General features: G+C 42.8%; 1 pseudogene; it reads right to left on the bottom strand.

The window, feature by feature from the left end:
• Positions 1 to 5,559: 5,559 nt before the first annotated feature.
• LOC121007963 lies at positions 5,560 to 19,576 on the bottom strand (annotated as a pseudogene).
• Positions 19,577 to 24,114: the final 4,538 nt, after the last annotated feature.

Consider the following 24,114-nt stretch of genomic DNA (forward strand, 5'->3'; position numbering starts at 1 on the left):
TACTGCCCCTATGTACAAGAATATAACTACTATAATACTGCTTCTATGTACAAGAATATAACTACTATAATACTGCTCCTATGTACAAGAATATATCTACTATAATACTGCTCCTATGTACAAGAATATAACTACTATAATACTGCCTCCTATGTACAAGAATATAACTACTATAATACTGCTTCTATGTACAAGAAAATAACTACTATAATACTGCTCCTATGTGCAAGAATATAACTACTATAATACTGCTCCTATATACAAGAATATAACTACTATAATACTGCTCCTATGTACAAGAAAATAACTACTATAATACTGCTTCTATGTACAAGAATTCAGAATTGGAGATGATGGCTCCTAGCCCGACGCGCGTTTCGCCTCCTGAAGAAGCAAGGCCAAACGCGCGTCGGGCTAGGAGCCATCATTTCCAATTCCTCTCCTGGGTAGTACGGGCTGTTCCACTGTCAGACTTTGTATCCTTGTATTGCTTGTTGCAGGTGGGTCAGTACTTGGACACAGTGTTGTGATCACACACCCTGTGCTGACCTCCTTGCAACATTACTGCGATATTTGTATTTGTTCTGTGACATGTGGTGTTTAACATAGTTGCTTTTCTCCTGTGTGGTTACTCATATGTATTTATTACTATTTATCACATCAGTATAGACATGATGCAACTTTTTTATTCAGCCCTTATGCACCACCTGTATTTACAGCTTGAAGATTGATGGTGGCTCTGTGTATCTGTCACATTATCCTCCTGCATTTTTACCACTATATGTAATCGCATTTTTGTACTACTTTACCTTTCTCTTTTAATTAATAAAGATTGATTTACTATATATGTGTGAGACTTTATAGGTTTTCTATTTATCAACACACATATTATTTCACTTGCTAGCTAAAACATTTTTGGTTGTCTATTATACTGTATTATGTAAAGGTTTTAAGCAGGTGGATAAAATGCCACAAAGTAAGAATGCATTAAAAAATAGAAGAGACTGAATGGTTTGAGCAAGCCTACATCCATAGAAGGCCAGATGTCTAGAGCAACCTCCCTGCTGAGTTCCTTCAAAAACTGTGTGTAAGTGAGCCGAGAAGAACTGATGCTGAAGGGCCGTCACACCAGATACTGATTGGATTTTCACTTTGCAAATTGTTACTAAAAACTTAAACTATTAAGAATTCAATTTCTGCAAATTGTTGGTTGGGCTATCATCTAACAGAAAGGAAGTGTTAGTTTGTATAAGACCTGCCTCTCTCCATACAGTTTTTTTGGGAGATGAAGCAACAAAATAACGGCGATTTTTTTCCCTTAAGGAGTTCACCATATGGAATAAATACGTGTATATTTTAATAGTGCGGGCATTTTTGTGTTATCATGTTTTATTGTTTATTTTTGTTATTTTTATGGGGAAAGGAGCTTTTGACACTGTAGACCACTGTCTCCTCTTCACCATGCTCCAATCTATTGACCTTAAAGGGCTTCTGTCACCCCCAAAACCCTATTTTTTTTTTGGGCTTGTTAAAATCGTTATTTATCAACTATTCCCTATATAGGGCTCTTACCTTTGTCTGTGTCTTCTTTTCCTTAAAAAAAGATCTTTTAAAATATGCAAATCTCTTCACTACCAGCAAGTAGGGCGTCTACTCGCTGGTAGCCGCCGCAAAAAACCCACCCCTCCTCCTATTGAGAAGACGTCATCGGCGCAGGCGCACTTAGGGAGTGCTGAGGAGGCGAGCGTCCTTCTCTCAGAGCGCCTGCGCCGAATGAAGACAGGCGCGGGATTTGAAATGATGACAGGGCCGGCCGGAGGAGGAGAGCGATCGCTGGTCCTGTCAATCAACAGGAGGAGGGGGCGTTTTTTTGCGGCGGCTACCAGCAAGTAGACGCCCTACTTGCTGGTAGTGAAGTGATTTGCATATTTTAAAAGATAGTTTTTTAAGGAAAAGAAGCCACAGACAAAGGTAAGATCCCTATATAGGGAATAGTCGTTAAATAAGGATTTTAACAAGCCCCAAAAAAAGGGTTTTGGGGGTGACCGAAGCCCTTTAGGACACTGCTCTATCTTGGGTTTCTTCATATCTCCAGTTGTGAATATTTTACGGACAGCTGGTCATATGCTTCTGCTATCAGGCTTTTGAAAGCTAAATATAAATTTTTCATGTTTAACTGCATTCCATAAACTTTTTAACCACTCGAGAAACTCTGATGGTCGGTTTCTTCTGTAGTTTCCATTTCAAGAACTCAAGCTCTTTCAGTAAATCATTTGCTGCCTCTCCTCTCCTCTCCCTCTTGCTGTTAGGGTTCCTCAGGGTTCAGTCCTAGGTCTTCTCCTCTTCTCTCTCTGAACAGCTCCTATTGGACAGACCATCAGCAGATTTGGTTTTCAGTACAGGTGTCACCTCCATCTCCTCATAGATTGTAGGCTCTTGTGTCTATCTCCTCATAGATTGTAAGCTCTTGTGTCACCCCTATCTCCTCATAGATTGTACAGGTGTACATGTCACAGCCACATGAGCTCTGTGGGGGCTGAACTAGAGAAGAAGGGGATGAGGAGGACATTCGAGCACAAGCAATGTGTAGAGAAATGGCTGCTTTTTCTACACAGGTTACAGGAAAGGAGGAGCAGGAGGAGCTACAGGGCGATGAGGAAGATGAGGAAGATGAGGCAGTGGGGGGGGGGGGGGGCAGGAGCAGTACCAGCTCCATCAGCAGCAAATTAAGTCTAGAGTCGCTGATGACCAGTTTTCTTCACCTGCCTACTGAAGAAACTACTCACCAGCAGCAGAAGCTAGACATAGAGCAGAACCAGAACCAGCAGGTTGTGGCATACTTGGAGTACACCCTACCACCCCACATTGAAGATCCCCTGGACAACTGGGCAGCCAAACGATTTATGGCCTCAACTGGCAGATTTTCCCCTGGATAAGCCTTTCTGCCTGGCCAGCAGTGTGGCATCAGAGCGGGTGTTTAGTGCGGCGGAGGCCATAGTTACCCCAAGGAGAACTCGCCTGTTTACCCAAAATTTGGAGAAACTGACCTTTGTAAAGATGAATCAGGCGTGGATCAGCCAGGATTTCCAAACACCAGTACCTGATGCATCAGACTAGATCAGGGGTAGGCAACCTCCGGCACTCCAGCTGTTGTGAAACTACAACTCCCAGTATGCATACTTGCTCTGCTCTTCTAAGAACTCTCATAGAAATTAATGGAGGATGCTGGGAATTGTAGTTTCACAACAGCTGGAGTGCCGTAGGTTGCTGATCACTGGACTAGATCATCCATGGTGCACACCTAAACTTTGTCAAAAGAGACCTGTTTCTTCTGGCTACCTGCTTTAGCTACCTTTTGGATGCTGCCACCCACCTGATGCCACACCTGCTGCCTGGTGCTACTTCTGCCACCTACCATCTTCAGCTGGTACTGGTATTGCCCCCCACCTTCCCACTCTGTCACTGGGCCACTCTGTGGTCTCCTCATGCTGCTGTCACATCACCACTATGTGGTCTCCTCATGCTGATGTCACCTCACCACTCTGTGGTCTTCTCATGCTGCTACCATCTCACCACTCTGTGGTCTCCTCATGCTGCTGCCACCTCACCACTCTGTGGTATCCTCGTGCTGCTGCCACATCACCACTCTGTTGTCTCCTCATACTGCTGCCACCTCACCACTATGTCACTGGGCAACTATGTGGTCTCCTCATGCTGCTGTCACCTCACCACTATGTTACTGGGCCATTCTGTGGTCTCATGCTGCTGCCACTTCACCGCTCTGTCACTGGGCCACTCTGTGATCTCCTCATGCTGCTGCCACCTCACCACTCTGTAGTCTCCTCATGCTGCTGCCACCTCACCACTATGTCACTGGGCCACTTTGTGTTCTTCTCATGCTGCCACCTCACCACTTTCTCATTGGGCCACTCCGTGGTCTCCTCATGCTACTGCCACCTCACCACTATGTCACTGGGCCATTCTGTGGTCTCCTCATGCTGCTGCCACCTCACCACTCTGTGGTCTCCTCATGCTGCTGCCGCCTCACCACTATGTCACTGGGCTACTTTGTGTTCTTCTCATGCTGACGACGGTGTAAAAGGAGTGCGCTTCTTCTTAGCGCTAACATCGACCTGTAAGGTTGAGTTCACACTTGAGTTATTTGGTCAGTTTCGGCCCTGTGACTGCCCTAATAAGTGAAGTGTGCAGTGATTCTAAGAGTGACACCTGTCATCTGCATGTCGTACGGACTCACAGTATTATTTTACTATCACAGCAGACTCCCTATACGTGTTACTGCAAGGCACAATGTTCTACACCAATATAAAGGCTCTCTGCAGACAGGAAATAGCTGTTTTTTAACACGATTCGCCACAAATAAAATCGGATCGAATTTAATCTTTTTGGAAAATTCGGCGAACCAACCGAATTGAATAGATTAATTTGTAGGCTCTGGTGTCACTCTTATCTCCTCATAGATTGTAAGCTCTTGTGTCTCCCGTATCTCCTCATAGATTGTAAGCTCTTGTGTCTCCCCTATCTCCTCATAGATTGTAAGCTCTTGTGTCTCCCCTATCTCCTCATAGATTGTAAGCTCTTGTGTCTCCCCCATCTCCTCATAGACTGTAAGCTCTTGTGTCTCCTCTATCTCCTCATAGATTGTAAGCTCTTGTGTCTCCTCCATCTCCTCATAGATTGTAAGCTCTTGTGTCACCCCTGTCTCCTCATAGATTGTAAGCTCTTGTGTCTCTCCTATCTTCTTATAGATTGTAGGCTCTTGTGTCTCCCCTATCTCCTCATAGATTGTAGGCTCTGGTGTCACCCTTATCTCCTCATAGATTGTAAGCTCTTGTGTCTTCCCTATCTCCTCATAGAGTGTAAGCTCTTGTGTCACCCATATCTCCTCATAGATTGTAAGCTCTTGTGTCACCTCCATCTCCTCATAGATTGGAAGCTCTTGCGAGCAGGGCCCTCATTCTTCTTGTAATTGTTGACCTGTCTGTTGCTATGTTATTTATGACACCGTACATGAATCCCTGAACTGTAAAGCGCTGCGGAATATGTTGGCGCTATAGAAATAAAGATTATTATTACCATGATTGTCTGCTTGTGTCATTATAGGTTTCTTCAGAACCTTCACAGATGAGGACCTGCATCATTTGCCATAATGTACAAATTTGTTCTTCAAATACACATAAATGATTGGATTTAATGAAATTAAAGATACATTTTATATAAAGTTTTCAGTTTAGATCATTGTTTTCTATGTGACACAAGTACAATGAAGAAGAACGAAAACTACAATTACACAGAAGTAATATAATGACTTAGAATTATATTTCTCTGGTTATTGGCCTTGAACACATCACATGATCATCACATACACTGCAGGGCGGTGTCCTATTCCTTTACAGATTTATATTTTTTTTATCTTTTTTCTATATGATGTTTCTTTAAATTCCTTATTAAAGACAATTTGCTGAGCTTTGAGCATGAAATCAAATTAGAGAACCCACATTCTCATTATATTGTTATTATGGACGGAGGGTCATCATAGGATCACTTCAATAGTATGTAGAATTATTTTCTGCTTAGATTTTGCAGTGCTTGTTCCTTTGTTATTTTATACCAATCCTTTGGCAGTTCTGCTTCTTTTGCTCCATATTCTTTTGCAAATTTTGTGTTAAATTCCTTGAATATATACTTCCAGTATACAGAGGCCTCGATGCTTGGGTCTGGTTGAATTTTCCAGTCTGGGTAAATTTTTCTGTATTCTTTGTAAGGGTGCAGTTCCCAGTTTGTGTCACAGCACTTGAATCGTCTTTCAGTCACCACATCTGTTGTACAAACCTCATGGCAAAGAATTTCTGTATCAATAACTCTATACGTCCCCAAGCCCTGGGGTCGGTGTATGGTAGCAAAGTGTTCTTTGTGGTCCACTCCCCCGGCCTCACATGGGACCTTACAGAATGGACATTGCTTCCCACATACAAACACCCTTTTAAACAATTCTTCTTGAGGCTTTACGGTAACCCTGGAGAGTAAATCTTCAATACTCAAAGACTGAAATTCACTGTTCACCTTGTTTTCAACATCGTGTAAGAAGGAAAGAACATATTCGAAGAACTGCTGACCATTGGATGAGTTCTCAAAGGTCACCACACTCATGTTGTTCTGTGAAATCACTAAATCTTTCTTCAGTTTCTCACAGAATATAATTAAGCAATGTCCTAGTTCTGGATCTTGTAGTAATGAGCGGTCTTCTAGAACTTGCCTTACTTTCTTTATTATACAGGTTACAACTTCTATAATTAATGGATCCAGACATCCACGGTCTTGATATCGGACTTTTATGTACTTTGTTATCCAGTTTATAGTAAAGGTCTCATAATGAAGACAATACTCTACATAATCAGAAAATGTTTTATCTTCAAGTAACTTCTTTAGCAAAGCAGAATGAAAGAAGGTTCTACTTCCATATTTAATAGAGTCTTCACTGTTTAAGATGTCTTCAACCATTTCTTTTCCGAGGTTTGAATTGACATAGTCACACAACGCTGGCTTTAAGCACAGATCACAGAATCTCTGAGCCCTCGTTTTGACATCATCCTTCTCTTCATACACTTGCCTAAAGGTATTTAAGTAATCAAATTTCAGTTCCTCAAGACAACTTTTGGGGTCATTTTCACGGATGAAGTCTTCATGCATCTTCTGGAACAAGGGAGCGGCATTCCCCAAAACAAGTAATTTTAGCTTTAGTTCAAATAATGGTTTGAATTCATATTTTTCCACAGTTTTATTGTTGAGACCTTCATTGATGATGTCCAGTAATTGCTGACAAAATAGTTCATGGTAATCCTGCTTTGCAGTAACCTTTTTGCTGATGTGTCTATTACACCGGTGTAGAATTGTGTCAGCTACACCAGTGGCTTCATTCCAGAACTCAGGGGAAAATCTCTTTCTGATTGCATTAAATATTGTCCCTTCGAGATATTGAGGTTTCATCTTAAATACTTTTGTCTGGTATTTATCTAACCTTTCCAGTTTGATTAGTTTCTTATTAATGTAGCCTGGCTTGTTTTTCATGTCTTTCCTCAGATGTTCCACCATTAATTGACTGACATTCTTTTTCTCGCAGGTCCTAATATTAAACCCTTGCAGTGTTTCATTCCACATAGTCTCAAACTCAGACTCCAGTTCTTTGGTGTTAAGCTTATTTTGGTCCTCTTTATGTTTTTTCAGGAGTCTACTGACTTGTTCCTCTATTATTTTCTGGTAATTGCCTTGAATGCTTCTTATTGTATTTCTTTCCTTCTCAATTTGGATAACTTCCTGACATTTGCTATTGAGGTAATACTGAAGCTCACGTTTAAGTTGAGGCACACTTTGCATGAATTCTACTTTGAACTTTTCTATCAGTTTGATATTTTTATTTTCTTCTTCAAAATATTCCTCTAAAGAATTTTCCATTTTCTTTGCTTCTTTTTCTAGAATTTCCTGTATTCTATGGTTTAGAGTTGTCCATGTGTCGCTTTCTTTTTGGACAGCTAATTGATTCTTTATCTCATTCTCAGTCTCCGTCATCCAGCTGTGCACGGCTTTGCGAACTTGCCATTCCAAATTGGAATATATTATGCACAGCTGATTATACGCATCTGCCACTAAGCTGCTCCTAAAACTAAAGATGAATTTTTCATGCTTCACGGCATCCCACAAACTCTTTATCCATTCAATAAATTCTTTAATGTTACAACAGTCAGATTTTGTTTTTTGTTTTAGAAATTCCAACAAATATACCTTGAGTCCATGAATGTTTTCACTGTATCCTGAGTTAATAGAGGCCATAGGCGGTACACCATGCCACAAGCTTGGAATGTACCAATTGTCCTTCTGAAGATCATAGTCAATAATTTCACAGAATTTTGTAATATCCGAGTTACTCTCCATTTTTGCTGCAACTTTGGTCATTTTATCCAGCTGGTCCAGAAGTAATTTTTTTCCTTTCATATTTTGTTCTGGAGCAGAGAGATCGCTCACATTCTGATGGACAAACTGACAGTTGGGTTTCTTACCAACTTCTTTCATCCTTAGGAATGCATGAACCACTATCTGTAAAATATCTTTCATTTCTGTTGCATTTTCCATGGACATGTTGACTATGGTGATGTCACTCAACCCAACCACTAATGTGGCCAACTCATTATCATGTTCATAACTGTCATCAAGGGAAGCCAATTCTGGAGCTTTCAACCCTTCAGTATCAATCACCATAATAAAATCACAACCAAGTTCTTCCTGAAAATTCTCTTTCACTTTAATAAGGGTCATGAAGGCTCCTCGTGTGCATCGTCCACTGGCCACAGGGAACTGTAGACCAAACATGGTGTTCAGAAGGGTGGACTTCCCGGTACTCTGCACCCCCAGCACAGTTATCACTCTCATCCTACATTTTCCTCCAGTCTTCTTATCCAGCTCAGTCAGGACATCAGTTATCCACTGTAAGGGAATGTTGGAGGCATCTCCATCAATCAGCTCCAGTGGGAACCCATCCAGCAGGAGATCGGCAGCTATTCCTGGGAAGTTATTGAACTTTTTCTCAATTATATTAATTTCTTCATTTTTTGCCATCGAACACTCAGCCTCATAAAATTGCCCGAGTTCACGAAGAAAATGTTCAATTCCTAAGTTACTGTCAGGTACTATTTGTCCAAGACTATTGTCTTCAGATGTTAGAATCCTTTTTGATTCAGAATCAAGATAAAAACGCATCCAATTTAAAAAAAAAGTTTTTTCCACTGGAGACAGATTAATGAGGGCATCTAAAAATGTCTTGATGTTGTTGGGGATTTTCTCTTGATATTGCTTTGTGCGCAGATCTAGATTTTCCTGGATCAAGTGTGACCTGTATTCTTCCCCAGATCTGCTGCCTTGACTTCTCATTCGGCACAGTTCTTTCTCATTTCTTGATAATCGTGACCAGAGGTCTCCTTGTAGCTTCATATTTGTCTTCTTGTAATTTTTCACATCTGTAATGTATTTAGTGATTTCTTGGGCAAGTAGCTTAGCCTTCATGCACTCTTCTGAATTCTCATCCACAACCACTCCAATATCAGAGGCAATGCGTGCGCTTTCATCAAGATTACTATACTTTTTGTTTTCCGCCATCCTGTTTTTTATAAACTTTTGTAATGATTTTGCTATCTTCTGGTCTTGAGATCCGTTTGAGTTCAGTTGTATGATTCTTTTGTTCACCTTTTGATCACGAAAGCGATCTTTTAGATATTCCTCTATCTCTTTTATTTTTTTTCTATCTGTTTCACTTACAGTGAAGAAATAGTTGCTATGGCTGACTTGTGATAGCTTCTCCAGGACTTTTCTGTCCTTCCCATTAATATCATTATAAGTTATGTTGATAACAAAACACAAATTATCACTGGTGACATCAAACTCTTCTACTAATTTGTTCTCTTCATCTGTATTCCCAACAAATATGAAGACTGCTTCTGAGATCCTTGTGAGGAACCTGACTTGCTTTCTGTGATGTAAAAGATCTCCACGTAGGTTAGTGATGGCTAAAGGATCAAGAAAAAGATCTGAGTCACTGCCAATGGGAAAGAACCAGGAGATTTCCACTAATCCATTTGAGATTATTCTTTTAATATTCCCACCACTCATGTTCTCATACACAAAAAAATCACGATGTTTCCCTTCTGTGCTTAGAATGTGATTCAGGATGTTGGATTTCGATAGACCACATTCTCCTACCCTTACAAAAGAGAATATCGGCATATAAATATTGACCAAGTTGTCTTCTACAAACCCTTTCTTTTTTGCCATGTTTTCTGTCCTCCATTTTTTCCAGATATCCCTCATTGCCCAAAGAAAAAGTGTACAGTCAGAGGCATCAACAGAAGGAACAAGCAGGGGCACAGCAAACTGGCACAGGGACATTTTCAGTAAAATGTGTTGGCGCAGGAGGTGATCTGAACAATGCAGGAGAGCACACACAACATCGAGGGGGTTCACAGAATCTGATGCATAAAGACTTTCTTCTTCATAGATTTCCTCTTCATCGATGTCTTCTGGGTGTATGTAGCGTGCATTTCCATTCAATGCCATGATTTTTTGCAAGAAGTACCAGGGAACATTGCTCAGTGGATGAGCTTCAATCTTTTTACATGTCTCGGATCCAATACTTAGGACACTGGAGAGTGTGAGCTTTGTGGTTTTATATGTTTCTAGTCCAAGGCGAACCAAAAGTTCTTCAAAAGAGTTTTTACCACCTAAACAACAAAAAAACAAGAACATTGCATTGCTGTTTTAAGATATAGTCCTAGCATTTATTCATTTATATTTTATATACATGAAAACAGCCTCAATAGTCATAATATTAGAGGGGCAAAGGTTTAAAAGTAACATCAGGAAGTATTACTTTACTGAGAGAGTAGTGGATGCATGGAATAGCCTTCCTGCAGAAGTGGTAGCTGCAAATACAGTGAAGGAGTTTAAGCATGCATGGGATAGGCATAAGGCCATCCTTCATATAAGATAGGGCCGGGGGCTATCCATAGTACTCAGTATATTGGGCAGACTAGATGGGCCAAATGGTTCTTATCTGCCGACACATTCTAGGTTTCTATATTTCTATGTTTCTATGTTTCTTTAATATGTTAATTAAAGGCTGGGGTGGACTGGGAACTTAAAGTGGACATGGAAAAAATACTAAAAGTGGCCCTGTTTTGTAGTTGGATCCAAATTGATGGAAGCCAGGGCCAGTAATACCATATTGTGGCACATTATACCGCCCAACAGAGCCAAATACCACAGTCCATCGCAAAATTCTCCCAGCAGCACTTCCACTGGCCGGCTGTGAGGAGTGCCCAGGTGGCCCCCTGGGCATCAGTCCACCAGTAAGGTCTATGGCCAATCCGCCCCTGAGCACAGGGCATTGGCCCTTGAGATGCCCTAATAAACATAAGTCCTGTGCTGCAGGCCAGTGATTATGATAGGAGGTGGTCTTCATGCCTCTCCATTGTCAGCATGTTTCCCTAAAGAAGGTAAAGCAGTGGGAACAGCTACATCTCATGAGGAGCCCACCTACAGTGTCAGGCAGGGCTGCTGAAAGTGAAAGTTTTCCTGGCTAAGAGGAGTCATATGGTGTATCACATGATCTCTCTCATCCAGTCAGCTCTGAAAAGGGTCATGTGACATAGTCTATGGCTCCTTCTAAGGAATGTAAGTGTCATGAATCCCTTCAGAACTGCCGACTGGCTGAGAGAGACCATGTGATGCCGGAGAACCAGAACGGTTCCATTTAGGGTCTGTTTAATGGATAAATCACACTTATTAATGTCACTCTATGCCATGAGAAGAAAAATGAGGGGAGAAAGAAGGAGCAGACAGCACAGAATTATTTCTGTTTGGCACTTAGATTTTTATAGGACATACTACAAACTATGCACCAGACCACTAAACTAACCCAGATGACACACCAGTCTCCTCAAAGGGTTTCTACCATCAGATTTTGCCATATGTAGCTGACTGACACTAGCGATGTGCTAGTGTCAGCAGTATATAACAGTCTTCTTTGTTCACTTCTGTCACAGTGAGTGAATGCCGCGCTCCTGGTGCCGGCTTCCTCACTGCACCTGCGCCGACTACGCGCAGGCACGGGACTTAGACAGATGCAGGCAAATCGGACTTTAATCAGGAGAAGCGGGGCGGGCTAGAAGAACGACATGGGCGGCGAAAATGGTCAGTAGACGGAGCCTCTAGGTGCTGAATCGACGCCCACATAGCACCTAGAGGCTCATTAGCATATGGATACAAGTACATTTTTTAGGTGAACGGCTGAAGACAGAAGTGAACAAAGCAGACTGTTATGTACTGCTGACACTAGCACATCGCTAGTGTCAGTCAGCTACATATGGCAAAATCTGATGGTAGAAATCCTTTAAATACAGACCACACACCAGACCCCAAATTATATAGTTATATCACTTTTACTTTTGCAGTACTGCATTTGAGGGCACCAGGCAACACAGTGAGCACTGTATAAGGAGTGGTAGGAAGATTACACACTTATGGGCACCAGGATGAGCAGATTGTGTTGAGAAAATAGGGAGGATGATGGAAATGTGAATAACCTAAGATGTCTGTACAGCAAATTCTACAGAGAGGAGTTGTGGCTGGAAGAAGCATCATGGCGGTCTGGGCCAAATGGAGAATACAAAGAAAGAAAATGTTATTGGACTTGGTAACAGATTTCTGGAGAAGGGACGCTAATACAAGGATTTATTCTGATTGCCAGATCTGGAGTCTGGAGTTTTTGGCTTTCTTCTGGATCACATTATAGGATTATAGGCTGAACTTGATGGACCTGTGTCTTTATCCAACCTTATTGACTATGGGACTATGTAATATCCATGATCAGAGAAGGCATCACCTGTATTCACCGGATGTAATTGTTATGTATGTTACCAGTAACTACTCCTGATCACTTCTGGACTCTCCTGTATGTCCTGTAGTGCTGAATATCCATCCAGAGACAGGGTCTTTTAAGGTCTTCATGGTCTTGTTGCAACTCAGTACCAAGAAGATCTCAAGACCCTCCTAAGTTATAATAGTAAATCTCCATATCTCTAAGGTTACCTACTCCTGTGCTAATTCCCCTAAATAAACCCCAGGCCAGACCCTCTTCATACAGACCCCAAGCTACACTCCCACTGTATACAGATCGAGGTAGAGAGAGAAGAAAAAAGAGGGTTAATCCTGTACTCCAAAATAGGAGGTATGGGATGAACAGACAGGGCGCCAGAGGTAGAGGACAGAGTGGAGTGGGGAGAATAAAAAAAAAAAAAATTAAATGGTATAGTGTAGGTACTATTGAATCGGAGATCAGAGTCCAAAAAGCAGGGCAGCCTAGGTGATAAACTATCTGCAAGAAAGCAGTATAGTAAAATTGGAGAGAAGTAAAGAGAAAGAAAAATCACCAAATGGCGCCAACCGCTAATAACATGTAGTTAATGCTATGGTGTAAAGTATCCCAAAATACGGGAAAAGAAACGCTGTTAGATATATTAATAAAAAGCCCCTATGGGGTCACAAGGAGCAAATGGTATAAAAGAATATAGAGTAAAAGGTGATTAACACCGAAACTCACTTCACCAGGGAGGGGTGTAATGGGATAAAGCTCAAGACACCCAATACAACCACCTCCCTCGCCTGGTTTGTATGTAGAGTAGTAGGAAAATACGGCAGTCCACACCAAGGGTCTTCAGGTATAATCCCTTTAATAGGTGAATAAATCAGGTAGGCTCAACGCGTTTCGGGGATACACAAACCCCTTCCTCAGGAGCAGAGTCAGTAATAGGTTTATACAAAGAATTAGAGAAACATACAACCATATATAGCAGAATCAAAGTGAAAAAGGAGGCGTATTTGGCGCCAAAACAGTGGTGGGTGTCATTTCCGGAAGTGACATCAATCATAGTGCATACACAATATAAAAATAATACAAATAATAAAGGCATGGAGCGACATATGTATTAAACAAAGAATGCCTATCTAGTGTAGTCTAACTAATTCCTGTTATGGATATGGACGGCTGAAAGAAACACTGTGGCTGAGAACGAGCTCAGCCAGAGGAACTTCCGGTGTGTGGAACGCATCACCGGAAGTGCGTTCCAGATGTCCGTCGCAGGAGAAAGGCTGGTGGTAGCAGAGCAAAAGGAATATGTAAGCGCAGGGCCGATATATGAGAAGGACTGAAACACTAAGGGGCATGGGGGATAACACAAGAAGGAACAAATAAAAAATTGTATGAACCGGAAGTACGAATGCCTGGAACGCATCGTTTGGCCCGATCCCCTGTGGTGGAACGCACCGCTTCCGATGCGTTCCAGGCATTCGTACTTCCGGTTCATACAATTTTTTATTTGTTCCTTCTTGTGTTATCCCCCATGCCCCTTAGTGTTTCAGTCCTTCTCATATATCGGCCCTGCGCTTACATATTCCTTTTGCTCTGCTACCACCAGCCTTTCTCCTGCGACGGACATCTGGAACGCACTTCCGGTGATGCGTTCCACACACCGGAAGTTCCTCTGGCTGAGCTCGTTCTCAGCCACAGTGTTTCTTTCAGCCGTCCATATCCATAACAGGAATTAGTTAGACTACCCTAGATAGGCATTCTTTGTTTAATACATATGTCGCTCCATGCCTTTATTATTTGTATTATTTTTATATTGTGTATGCACTATGATTGATGTCACTTCCGGAAATGACACCCACCACTGTTTTGGCGCCAAATACGCCTCCTTTTTCACTTTGATTCTGCTATATATGGTTGTATGTTTCTCTAATTCTTTGTATAAACCTATTACTGACTCTGCTCCTGAGGAAGGGGTTTGTGTATCCCCGAAACGCGTTGAGCCTACCTGATTTATTCACCTATTAAAGGGATTATACCTGAAGACCCTTGGTGTGGACTGCCGTATTTTCCTACTACTCTACATACAAACCAGGCGAGGGAGGTGGTTGTATTGGGTGTCTTGAGCTTTATCCCATTACACCCCTCCCTGGTGAAGTGAGTTTCGGTGTTAATCACCTTTTACTCTATATTCTTTTATACCATTTGCTCCTTGTGACCCCATAGGGGCTTTTTATTAATATATCTAACAGCGTTTCTTTTCCCGTATTTTGGGATACTTTACACCATAGCATTTACTACATGTTATTAGCGGTTGGCGCCATTTGGTGATTTTTCTTTTTCTGTATACAGATCGCAGGCCAGGTCTTATGTAAAGACCTTAGACCAGACCCCAGGCCAAAACACAACTTAACCCCAGACCCCCCAAAAATAGGACATCAAGCCAAGCAACCATTTTAAAAATACAGCCCCCAGACTAAGGAGACACCTGCAGATACCCCCTAAAAACCAGACGCCAAATCCATTCCAAGCTACGGAGCCAATACCAGACCCCAACTGTTTATAGATACCAGACCCTCCTGTAGATGGAACACTAGACTAGACCCACCCTGTTTATTGACCTTCTCAAAAATATAGAACCCTAAATAAGACAGACACATTTAAAAAACTCAGACCACACTATAAACTACCTCTTTAGACCTTAGACGGTAGACCCAACATCCAGGTACTCACCTATGCTAGTTCCTGTGCTTCACTCCTGCCAAAGCACAGGAACAGTGAAAGGTGAGTACATGGAGATTTTTTTAGCTCTTCTGGAAGTCAAGGAGATCTTGCCTTCTTCAGAAGTCTTCCTGACATAAGTACAGACTGATGAAAGCATGTATGATTTATCTCTGATTGCCCTAATTACTTCTGAAAACTTGGCCTTGTCTCTGCACACAAGCTGCTTTTGGGGCAGCCATCTTGTCTGCAGACATTCGAACACTCACCTCTGCCCGTTCCTGCCCTTCCCTTTTCCCTGGGCACCTTCTCAGTGAACAACCTGATACCACTTGGTCCTTATCACATCTATATTTAAAGTTGCTGCATTTTTATTTAAAGGGCTCCTGTCAGCTGATCTGTCCCTCTGACACCGGCTGACCTGTTACATGTGCTTGGCAGCTGAAGGCATCCGTGTTGGTCCCATGTTCATAAGTGCCCACATTACTGAGAAAAATGATGTTTTAATATATGCAAATGAGCCTCTAGGAGCAGCGAGGGGGGGGGGTATTGCCGTTATATCTAGAGGCTCTGCTCATTCTGCAACTTCCGCGCCCTCCCTTAAGAAATACAGGAGCAAAAGTGGTTGCAAATGTTTACACACCCTTTACATAGAGGCATGTAAGTTACTGAAACAATGTTTTTTTTTATTTTTGGAGAAAATGGGTACAACCACGGATTCCTGTGAATAAGCGATAAGCTAACAGGGGTGTGCCCTTCCTTTACCTGTACACTGGAAATAAGGACAGATACATCCGCAAAAACAGACAAACAAGTGTCAAATTATTCAATTATTATTAAAAATGCTTCCCGGGTCCCCAGTAGTCTGTACTTCCTGGTACCTCTCAACATACAGGACATAACTTTTTCATCTCCTGTTTGTCAAGAGTGACCAGGAACTAGAGACCATTAGGGACCTGCAAAGCATTGGAAAGGGAGAAAAGGGATCGGTGAGGGGTCACTCTGAGCCCTTTTTATAAACTCTTTAAAGGGGTTATACAAAATTTGTAAAAATGTGCAAGGGATGGGGGTTTGATAATATAAAAAAATGTACTGACTAGGGATGAGCGAACACGTAGATGTTCTGGTTCGCTGGGTTCGGCCGAACTTTAGGTCGAAGTTCAGTTCAGGTACCCGAACTCGAACCCCATAGAAGTGAATGGGGACCCGAACTTTACTTTATTATTTTCCGATATAACATGGTTGTGACTGACTGAACCGTCACTGGGGCTGCTGGAGAAGCCTGAGGGCTAGCCTCCTTCCTACGGACTATGGACCCAGAACTATGGAGACCCCCTCATACCTTTTGGGGTTACAAGGAACTACGAACCCTGATTTATGTCTGGAGTTTATATGCCACATATTTCCTATTGACCACTAAAGGTGCAGGGTGTGAATCCAGCAACACAAAAAAGGTTAACTCTGCACTGAGACTCCCACTGATTGTGTTAGTGATGGGATTACGATGGCTGAGTCTAGGAGCAGCCGACTCCAGTGTAGATGAGTAGATCACCCTATGATACACTCAGGAGATAAGCCCATCACATGTGTCTCCTCTCTCCCTATTAATTCATTAGGGAGGGGGGGGGGATCTCTGTTTGCATGTTGTTCATGGTTGATTGATTTATGTTGATAGACTTCTTGAACTGTATATATACTGAGTTGGTCTTCGATAAAGAGAGTTCCTGTTTTACCTTCAACACAGAGCCTCATCTCATGTGAGTGTGGATTGCTATACACTGTATACTCCCCTGGCTATAATCCCTAGCTCTTGTAAGAGCTGTTCCTGCATTGCATTTTGAAGGAAGAAAGGTTCACCCACTGGAGCCTTGTCGTAAGTCCAGGGTGGGTAGGAGACAGCGAGACCCTAACCAAGCTGCGGCAATTCGTGGGGTCTGCAGTGCTTACGATGTCGAGTGGAGTGCTTAGAGCCCTCAGGAAGCACTAGGAGCATCCATCAACGGAGGTACCCAGTCGGGCTGCTAGGAGATCTGTTACAGTGGTGGCAGCAGTGGGATTCGAACGCCCCGAAGAGACCAGAGCCTAAATCCAGTGCCTTAGACCACTGGTTCAGTCCGTCACAATGGTTATATTGGAAAATAACAGAATTCTTAAGATGGAATGCAAAACGGAAACCTTTAGAGGCATTCTGCTTTGATCTGTCATATTTGAAGTCTATGGGCATCAGGACGGATCCGTCCTGGTTATGCAAGACGGAAAATAAAGAGATATTTCAGATGATTGGACATCTTACCTGGTATTCCGTCCATTCTGGCCAATGACTGTTCAGGTCTTGTGGTGGTCATAATCTAAAAAATGAAAGTAAAGTTATTATGCGATTAACAAAACAAAACTTGCAGGGTAACAGGCTCAACTGGATGGACATGTTATTTTCAGCCTTATAAACTGTGTTACTAAATCTTGCTGTCCTGTGTACAACAAAAGAGAACAAATCTCCAACAGGGTGGCCAAGGTGACAGCATAAATGGGCACGATCCATCTACGAGTCAGTTATGAATGTCCATAGGGTTGGCTCATTGCTTTTGTATAGACATAAGGACATGACCCTGTAGACACTGCCTGGTTCAATCCTTAGAAAAGTGACCCACAACTGAAATAAATTGCATCAATGTCCTCCCAAAGCTGTGGCCATACACTGGGTTACACCTGGAGGTAAAAGGTGCAAAATACTGTAAAACCCACAAAATGAACCTCTACACAGTGTATATGAATAAAATGTACAAAATGATGGTCACATGCCCAGCGATGGCAAACGTGAAACCACCCAGGTAAAGGCAAACATCTAGTACTTCTTCCTTCAGATGGGTCCCCCCACCATGGCGGGGCCAATCACCCATTACATCGCAGTTATTGTCCAGTTATCTATCTCTTACCTGTCATTTATCAGTGGTCGGTGAAGAAGATACAGCACCTACAATAAAACATATTCTATGTATCAGATTATTGGTTAGTATCCCCTAAAGGGGTGCTAATACTCTGTGGGACCTAACAGGGGCATTATTACTGTGTGAGACCTAAACTGACAATATCACTGTATGAGACCCAAAATAAAGTGTGGGACCTAAAGAAGGAGGCACTATTACTGTGTGGGACCTAAAGAAGGAGACACTATTACTGTGTGGGACCTAAAGGGGGTACTATTAATGTGTGGAACCTAAAGGGGGTACTATTACTGTGTGGGACCTAAAGGGGGTACTATTACTGTATGGGACCTAAAGAAGGAGACACTATTATTGTGTGGAACCTAAAGAAGGAGGCACTATTACTGTGTGGGACCTAAAGAAGGAGACACTATTATTGTGTGGGACCTAAAAGGGCACTATGACTGTGTGGGACCTAAAGAAGGAGACACTATGACTGTGTGGGACCTAAAGGGGGTACTATTACTGTGTGGGACCTAAAAGGGCACTATTACTGTGTGGGACCTAAAAGGGCACTATTACTGTGTGGGACCTAAAGGGGACTCTATTATTTATAAAAATTTTGCTAAAGTAGTCACAGCAATCAACCTTGATGTCACAGCTATGTCTGAATATATCCTTAAAATGTTTAATTGGATGTGTAGATATCGTAAGACAATTAAGGCCAGTTTCAGGCGAGCGTGTTCATTGTGTTAAGCATACCATGTGTGGGAACGTGAATTCCTGTACTTAACGCTGCTCTTTTTCCTGGAGCAGTTAACATTATAATGATTTATAATGCTGTGTGTCTCTGCCCGACCTTAATCATTGCTGTTGAGGTCAGGCAGAGACACAAAACATTAAAAATCTTTATAATGCCGAGTGCTCCGGGCAAAGGAGCAGAGTTCCCTACGGGACTTCACGGTCCCACATGGAGAGTGTTTCATGCAATGAACATGTTCATCTGAAACAAGCCTTAACAATGTTGGGGCCCACTCATGAGACTTTTGCCCTTGGCCCCCCAATGTTTTAAAACGGCCTGGCACCTTACCCGGTCCTGCCTGATAGACTTCAGGAGATTTACTACAGTGACACCAAAACCATGTCACTGCAGGCTCAGCACCTGTACTGCTCGACATCTAAAGATGGTTAAGACCATTAAGGAAGTAGATATTTGTGAATTTGTAAGGATTTTTACAAGGACAAGTATTTAAGGTGTTTTGTTTAAATAATGCCTATAAATATGCCTGTTGTACAGAATTGTACTAGGAAAGATTTCCCCGGTTTATAATCTCTACTCAATTAGCATTCCTAGAAGAAATAGACAATCTCACTGGCCGCTCCCCCTGATCACTGAGGGTCCTAGCATGGGGACCTCCTTACCACAATTAGCACACCATTGGAGGACTGTTCATACTGATGTGTCCTTCCTTACCTTTCCTCTTGACTTAACACATCCTGAGACATATACCATGAGATGACCAACTTTAAAAAAAAACAAAAAACAACAACATGACTTTATGATATTGTGTCACGGGATGTCTATGCTATATGTGTCTATATACAGCCACCCAGTGGTTGTCATGTGAACTGCAGCCTCTTAAGGTTTTTGCTAACATGACACCACATTGTATTGAATTAGTTTAGTGAGAAATTGGAATCTCCTTAACTAAATTAGAGCGGTCGCGCACTGAGGGGCAGTTGCTAAGGTCTTTACACCATACACCATGTGCACCATAATTTGCAACTTTTTCAGCTTTAGAAAAGTGGAGAGAAAAGAGGTGGCACTTAGCAGGAGGGAAGGGGCTTGGGGGAGCCTGCCAGATTTACTATAACTTACACAGCAGGACAGAGATGCATCTAATTTATTAACACATCTGCCTCCTAATAAATATCTCACTCCGGTGCACAGGGATCAAGACCGGTGCATGGGAACAGCAGTCTTGATAAATGTTCTTTACAGTCTGAACTAGACAATACCCGTCCATGACGTCCAAACTGGACAATGTCTTGGTTAGATCAGTTGATTCCCCACTGCAGGCATTTGTTGTAGATGGATTAAATAAATTACATTGTTTTTTTTAGCTTTCATATCATTAGTAATTGTGACACAGTCTGGTCCTATCATGGAATATACAAGAAGTTCTTTCCAGATGGTTTTCCATCAAAGCATCTTTAGAACAACACATGGCATAACATCCTGTGGTTCTGGATTTCATGGTTCCAGTTTCCAGTTATGGGTCAGAGCAGTTACTCTCATTACTATATAGTAGAGATGGGACGGGGGATTCGTCGAATCCACGAATCCCTCGAATCTTGCTGGATTCGGGGGATTCGTGGACTCGAATCCCGACGTAATTTACCTGAAACGAATGCGACGAATCCCGGTGGGAGGGACTGGGTGGAGGAGCTGGGGGCCGGTGCGTTCACTGTGCTCCGGCCTCTCCGCTCCAGTACAGTTATAAAATGTGTAATTCTATTAATAATGATTCATGCTGCCCCCTCTGTCTGTAGTACATTCAATACATCCTACTTACATGGCTACTGATATCGTAATGCAGGCCGGCCGGGCAGACGAGCAGCAGAGTGACTGACTGACGTCACGTGCCTGCGCCGCCTGCTTTATGAATGAAGCAGGCGGCGCAGGCACGTGACGTCAGTCAGTCACTCTGCTGCTCGTCTGCCCGGCCGGCCTGCATTACGATATCAGTAGCCATGTAAGTAGGATGTATTGAATGTACTACAGACAGAGGGGCAGCATGAATCAATTATTATTAATTAAATTACACATTTTATAACTGTACTGGAGCGGCAATGGGGGGTCTGGATGGCACTGTTATGGGGTGGGGGGGTCTGGGTGGCACTGTTATGGGGTGGGGGGGTCTGTGGATGTCACTGTTATGGGATGGGGGGGTCTGTGGATGGCACTGTTATGGGGTGGGGGGTCTGGATGGCACTGTTATGGGGTGGGGGGGTCTGTGGATGGCACTGTTATGGGGTGGGGGGGTCTGTGGATGGCACTGTTATAGGATGGGGGGTCTGTGGATGCCAGGGGGAGAGGTGAGAGGCACTATGATACTGGCACATTATGGGGGGAGATGGCACTATGATACTGGCACATTATGGGGGGAGATGGCACTCTGATACTGGCACATTATGGGGGGGTGGCACTATAATACTGGCACATTATGGGGGGAGATGGCACTATGATACTGGCACATTATGGGGGGGGGTGGCACTATAATACTGGCACATTATGGGGGGTGATGGCACTATAATACTGGCACATTATGGGGGAGATGGCACTATGATACTGGCACATTATGGGGGGAGATGGCACTATGATACTGGCACATTGGGGGGGAGATGGCACTATGATACCGGCACATGGGGGGGAGGAGAGAGGCACTCCGCACTTGATACTGGCACATGATTAGGGGGGCATCTATGGGGACACTTACTGGCACATTATTGGGTGGCACTGTGGGGCCACTTCTTATTGGCACATTATTGGGGGGCACTATGGGGGCATCTACTGAGGCCACAAAGAAGGGGTATTTTATATGGGGGGCTCTGTGTGGTACTAGTATTATCAGGGGTATTATCTGTTTCTGCAGTATAGTATTGGGGAGCACAGCGGAACAAAATTGGGGGTGTTAGGATGATTTGTCCAGAAGATGGGAGGATGATGGAAAAGTAGTAAACTAAGATTTATTTTTTTTGTTAAACTGCAGAGACGAAAAATGGCCGAAAAATGGTGTCTGGTCTGAAGGTCTGAAAGGAGAAGACGAGGAAAGAGAACATCTACAAGAGACGTCACTGGATGTAAGAGGTATGTGGCTGTATTACCCTGTATGTTCTGTAGTGATAGAAGCAGGGGTCATCGCGGTCATATAGGGTGCGACCGTGACTGGGAGGTGGAGGTTCAGACAAACTGACGCGGTCTGACTTTGTTTCTTACACCGTTCACACAATTATGTACAGGATTCGTAGGATTCGAGATTCGAAAGATTCAATATATTCCAGAACCTTTTCGGATTCGAAAAAAATTGGATTCGTCCCACCTCTACTATATAGCGTTACAACACTCATACAGTCGATACAGAATCTAGTATTTCCTTGTCCCATCATCACCTTTTAAAAATCCCCCCCAAAAAAATTCGAAACTCTTGAGAGGAGCCGGCATATACTGCAGAGTTACTTCACCAGACTTTTTAGTCTTTGCCCAGTGATGCCTGCAGAGTTTGTATTGTACAGATTCACGTCTCATGCTTCTACCCTAGAAATCTAGGACGGCTACAGTAAGGAGGAACCTTGATCATCTACACAGCATGAAGCTCCAGGAATCAGGAACTGGAAGCATAATAAATCCCTGACATTGTGCTCTTTGACTGGAATATTACATGTTAGATAGAGATCTAGCTGCAGAGTTCAGTCTTACCTCAAGCCATTCATGTCAGAGTCTTTCAGCACTGACTTTACCTTCGGAGGTATTTATATCTGTCTAGAGGAGGGCGGAGAAGGAAGTTGGTTTTGATGAAATAAAAATAAAACTTTCTGTTGTTTTTTAACCATGTGCCCCAAGTCTATGTAAAATATCAGCAGAGGTTCGTATAGCAGTGCTCGTCTACGCCAATTACCAAATAGTAAGCAACATTGTTAGGTAGCTGTGCTCGGAGATTTCTCTCCATGTCTGGTTGTGTGATTGCTCTTTAAGGAAGCCCATCTGGATAGACAAATAATAGAATCACCATCAAACCTACTGGCCATGAATAGACTCCTTTCTATTCTAGTAGAGAGTATCGTGGACTTATCGGGGTAGATTCAAGTAAAGGAAACTCCACATAACCTCATCAGACACATTTCTAGCAATTGACCTTATAATTTACCTTCTGAGAGGCTTCACTCAGTAGAAGGACCATTTCTGGTCCACTGAGTCCAAGGTGACTAGAACTGGACTTGTGCACAGGGAATGGGATAATCATTCCCTTAGAACCATAATGGTTAGGTAGGATTGTCACTGGTACAAGTCACTGATGACAAATTTCGGCCTCATGACTATGTAGCTGCAAAACCTTGACTTTGTAAAGATAACGACAAGAGACAATATCTCAAACATCTGATCATCTAAACAAAGAGTTATAATAAGTCAACTAGTTACCTTCTTCTTATAATCTTAATTCTTTTCTTCTAAGCAGAGATACAGTTCACGTCCCCTGAGCAGACCAGTTCTCATGGACATCTTTCCATTCTGCTAGAGCTTCTCCATTACTTTGGAATATTTTTATTTTCAAAGTTTTTAATAGAGTTTTGTAGAGGATCATCAGTGAGTCAGCATCTTATTCCAAGAACACTAAAGTAACTATAACCTGAAGAGATATGCTATTAACAAACATGCAGAACAAAAGCTGAGTTCCAATATATAGCAAACAACATAAGTAAGCATGTCTGGCAGAACCAGGGTTGAGGTAGGGAGAAGATGGACTGGACATGCAACGCGCCGGTCCGCAGGGGAGAACACGTGAGGTTCACGGTGGGCCGACGGGTGCAGCAGTTCATCGGTTACTCACGGTTTAGCAGAAGCCTCCCTGGGCCAGCAGTGAAGAGGAGAACAGCACTGGGTTCTCCGGGGCACACTCTATTATAGGAGACACCGGCCAGGTGGTGATCGAGGTGCCCTTGATAGTGATTGGGTTTCTGGGTGCTTGTGCAACTGGGCCCCTGACTTAAGTAATGTCGTGACGCCAGCACCTTGATGGTGCAAAATTATGAGAGTGGTAGTATGGAGATAGAAGAATGAGGCAGGGTTTGAATCCAACTCAGAACTTTACTGTAACCAGGATCTTGACAGCAATTTACATCCAGTTATAAAACTGTCTCTTATGAACATGCAGGTTGGATGTGATAAATCCCAGTAACAGGCTGTACATGTGGCTATATTTCAGGCTATAGTAGGAAGTTGTGTACTCACTGGTATTCAGCTCTTTGCCTTGCTTCAGTCTCAGT

This window comes from Bufo bufo, chromosome 7 (genome assembly GCF_905171765.1).
Source record: "Bufo bufo chromosome 7, aBufBuf1.1, whole genome shotgun sequence".
Lineage (NCBI taxonomy): Eukaryota > Metazoa > Chordata > Amphibia > Anura > Bufonidae > Bufo > Bufo bufo.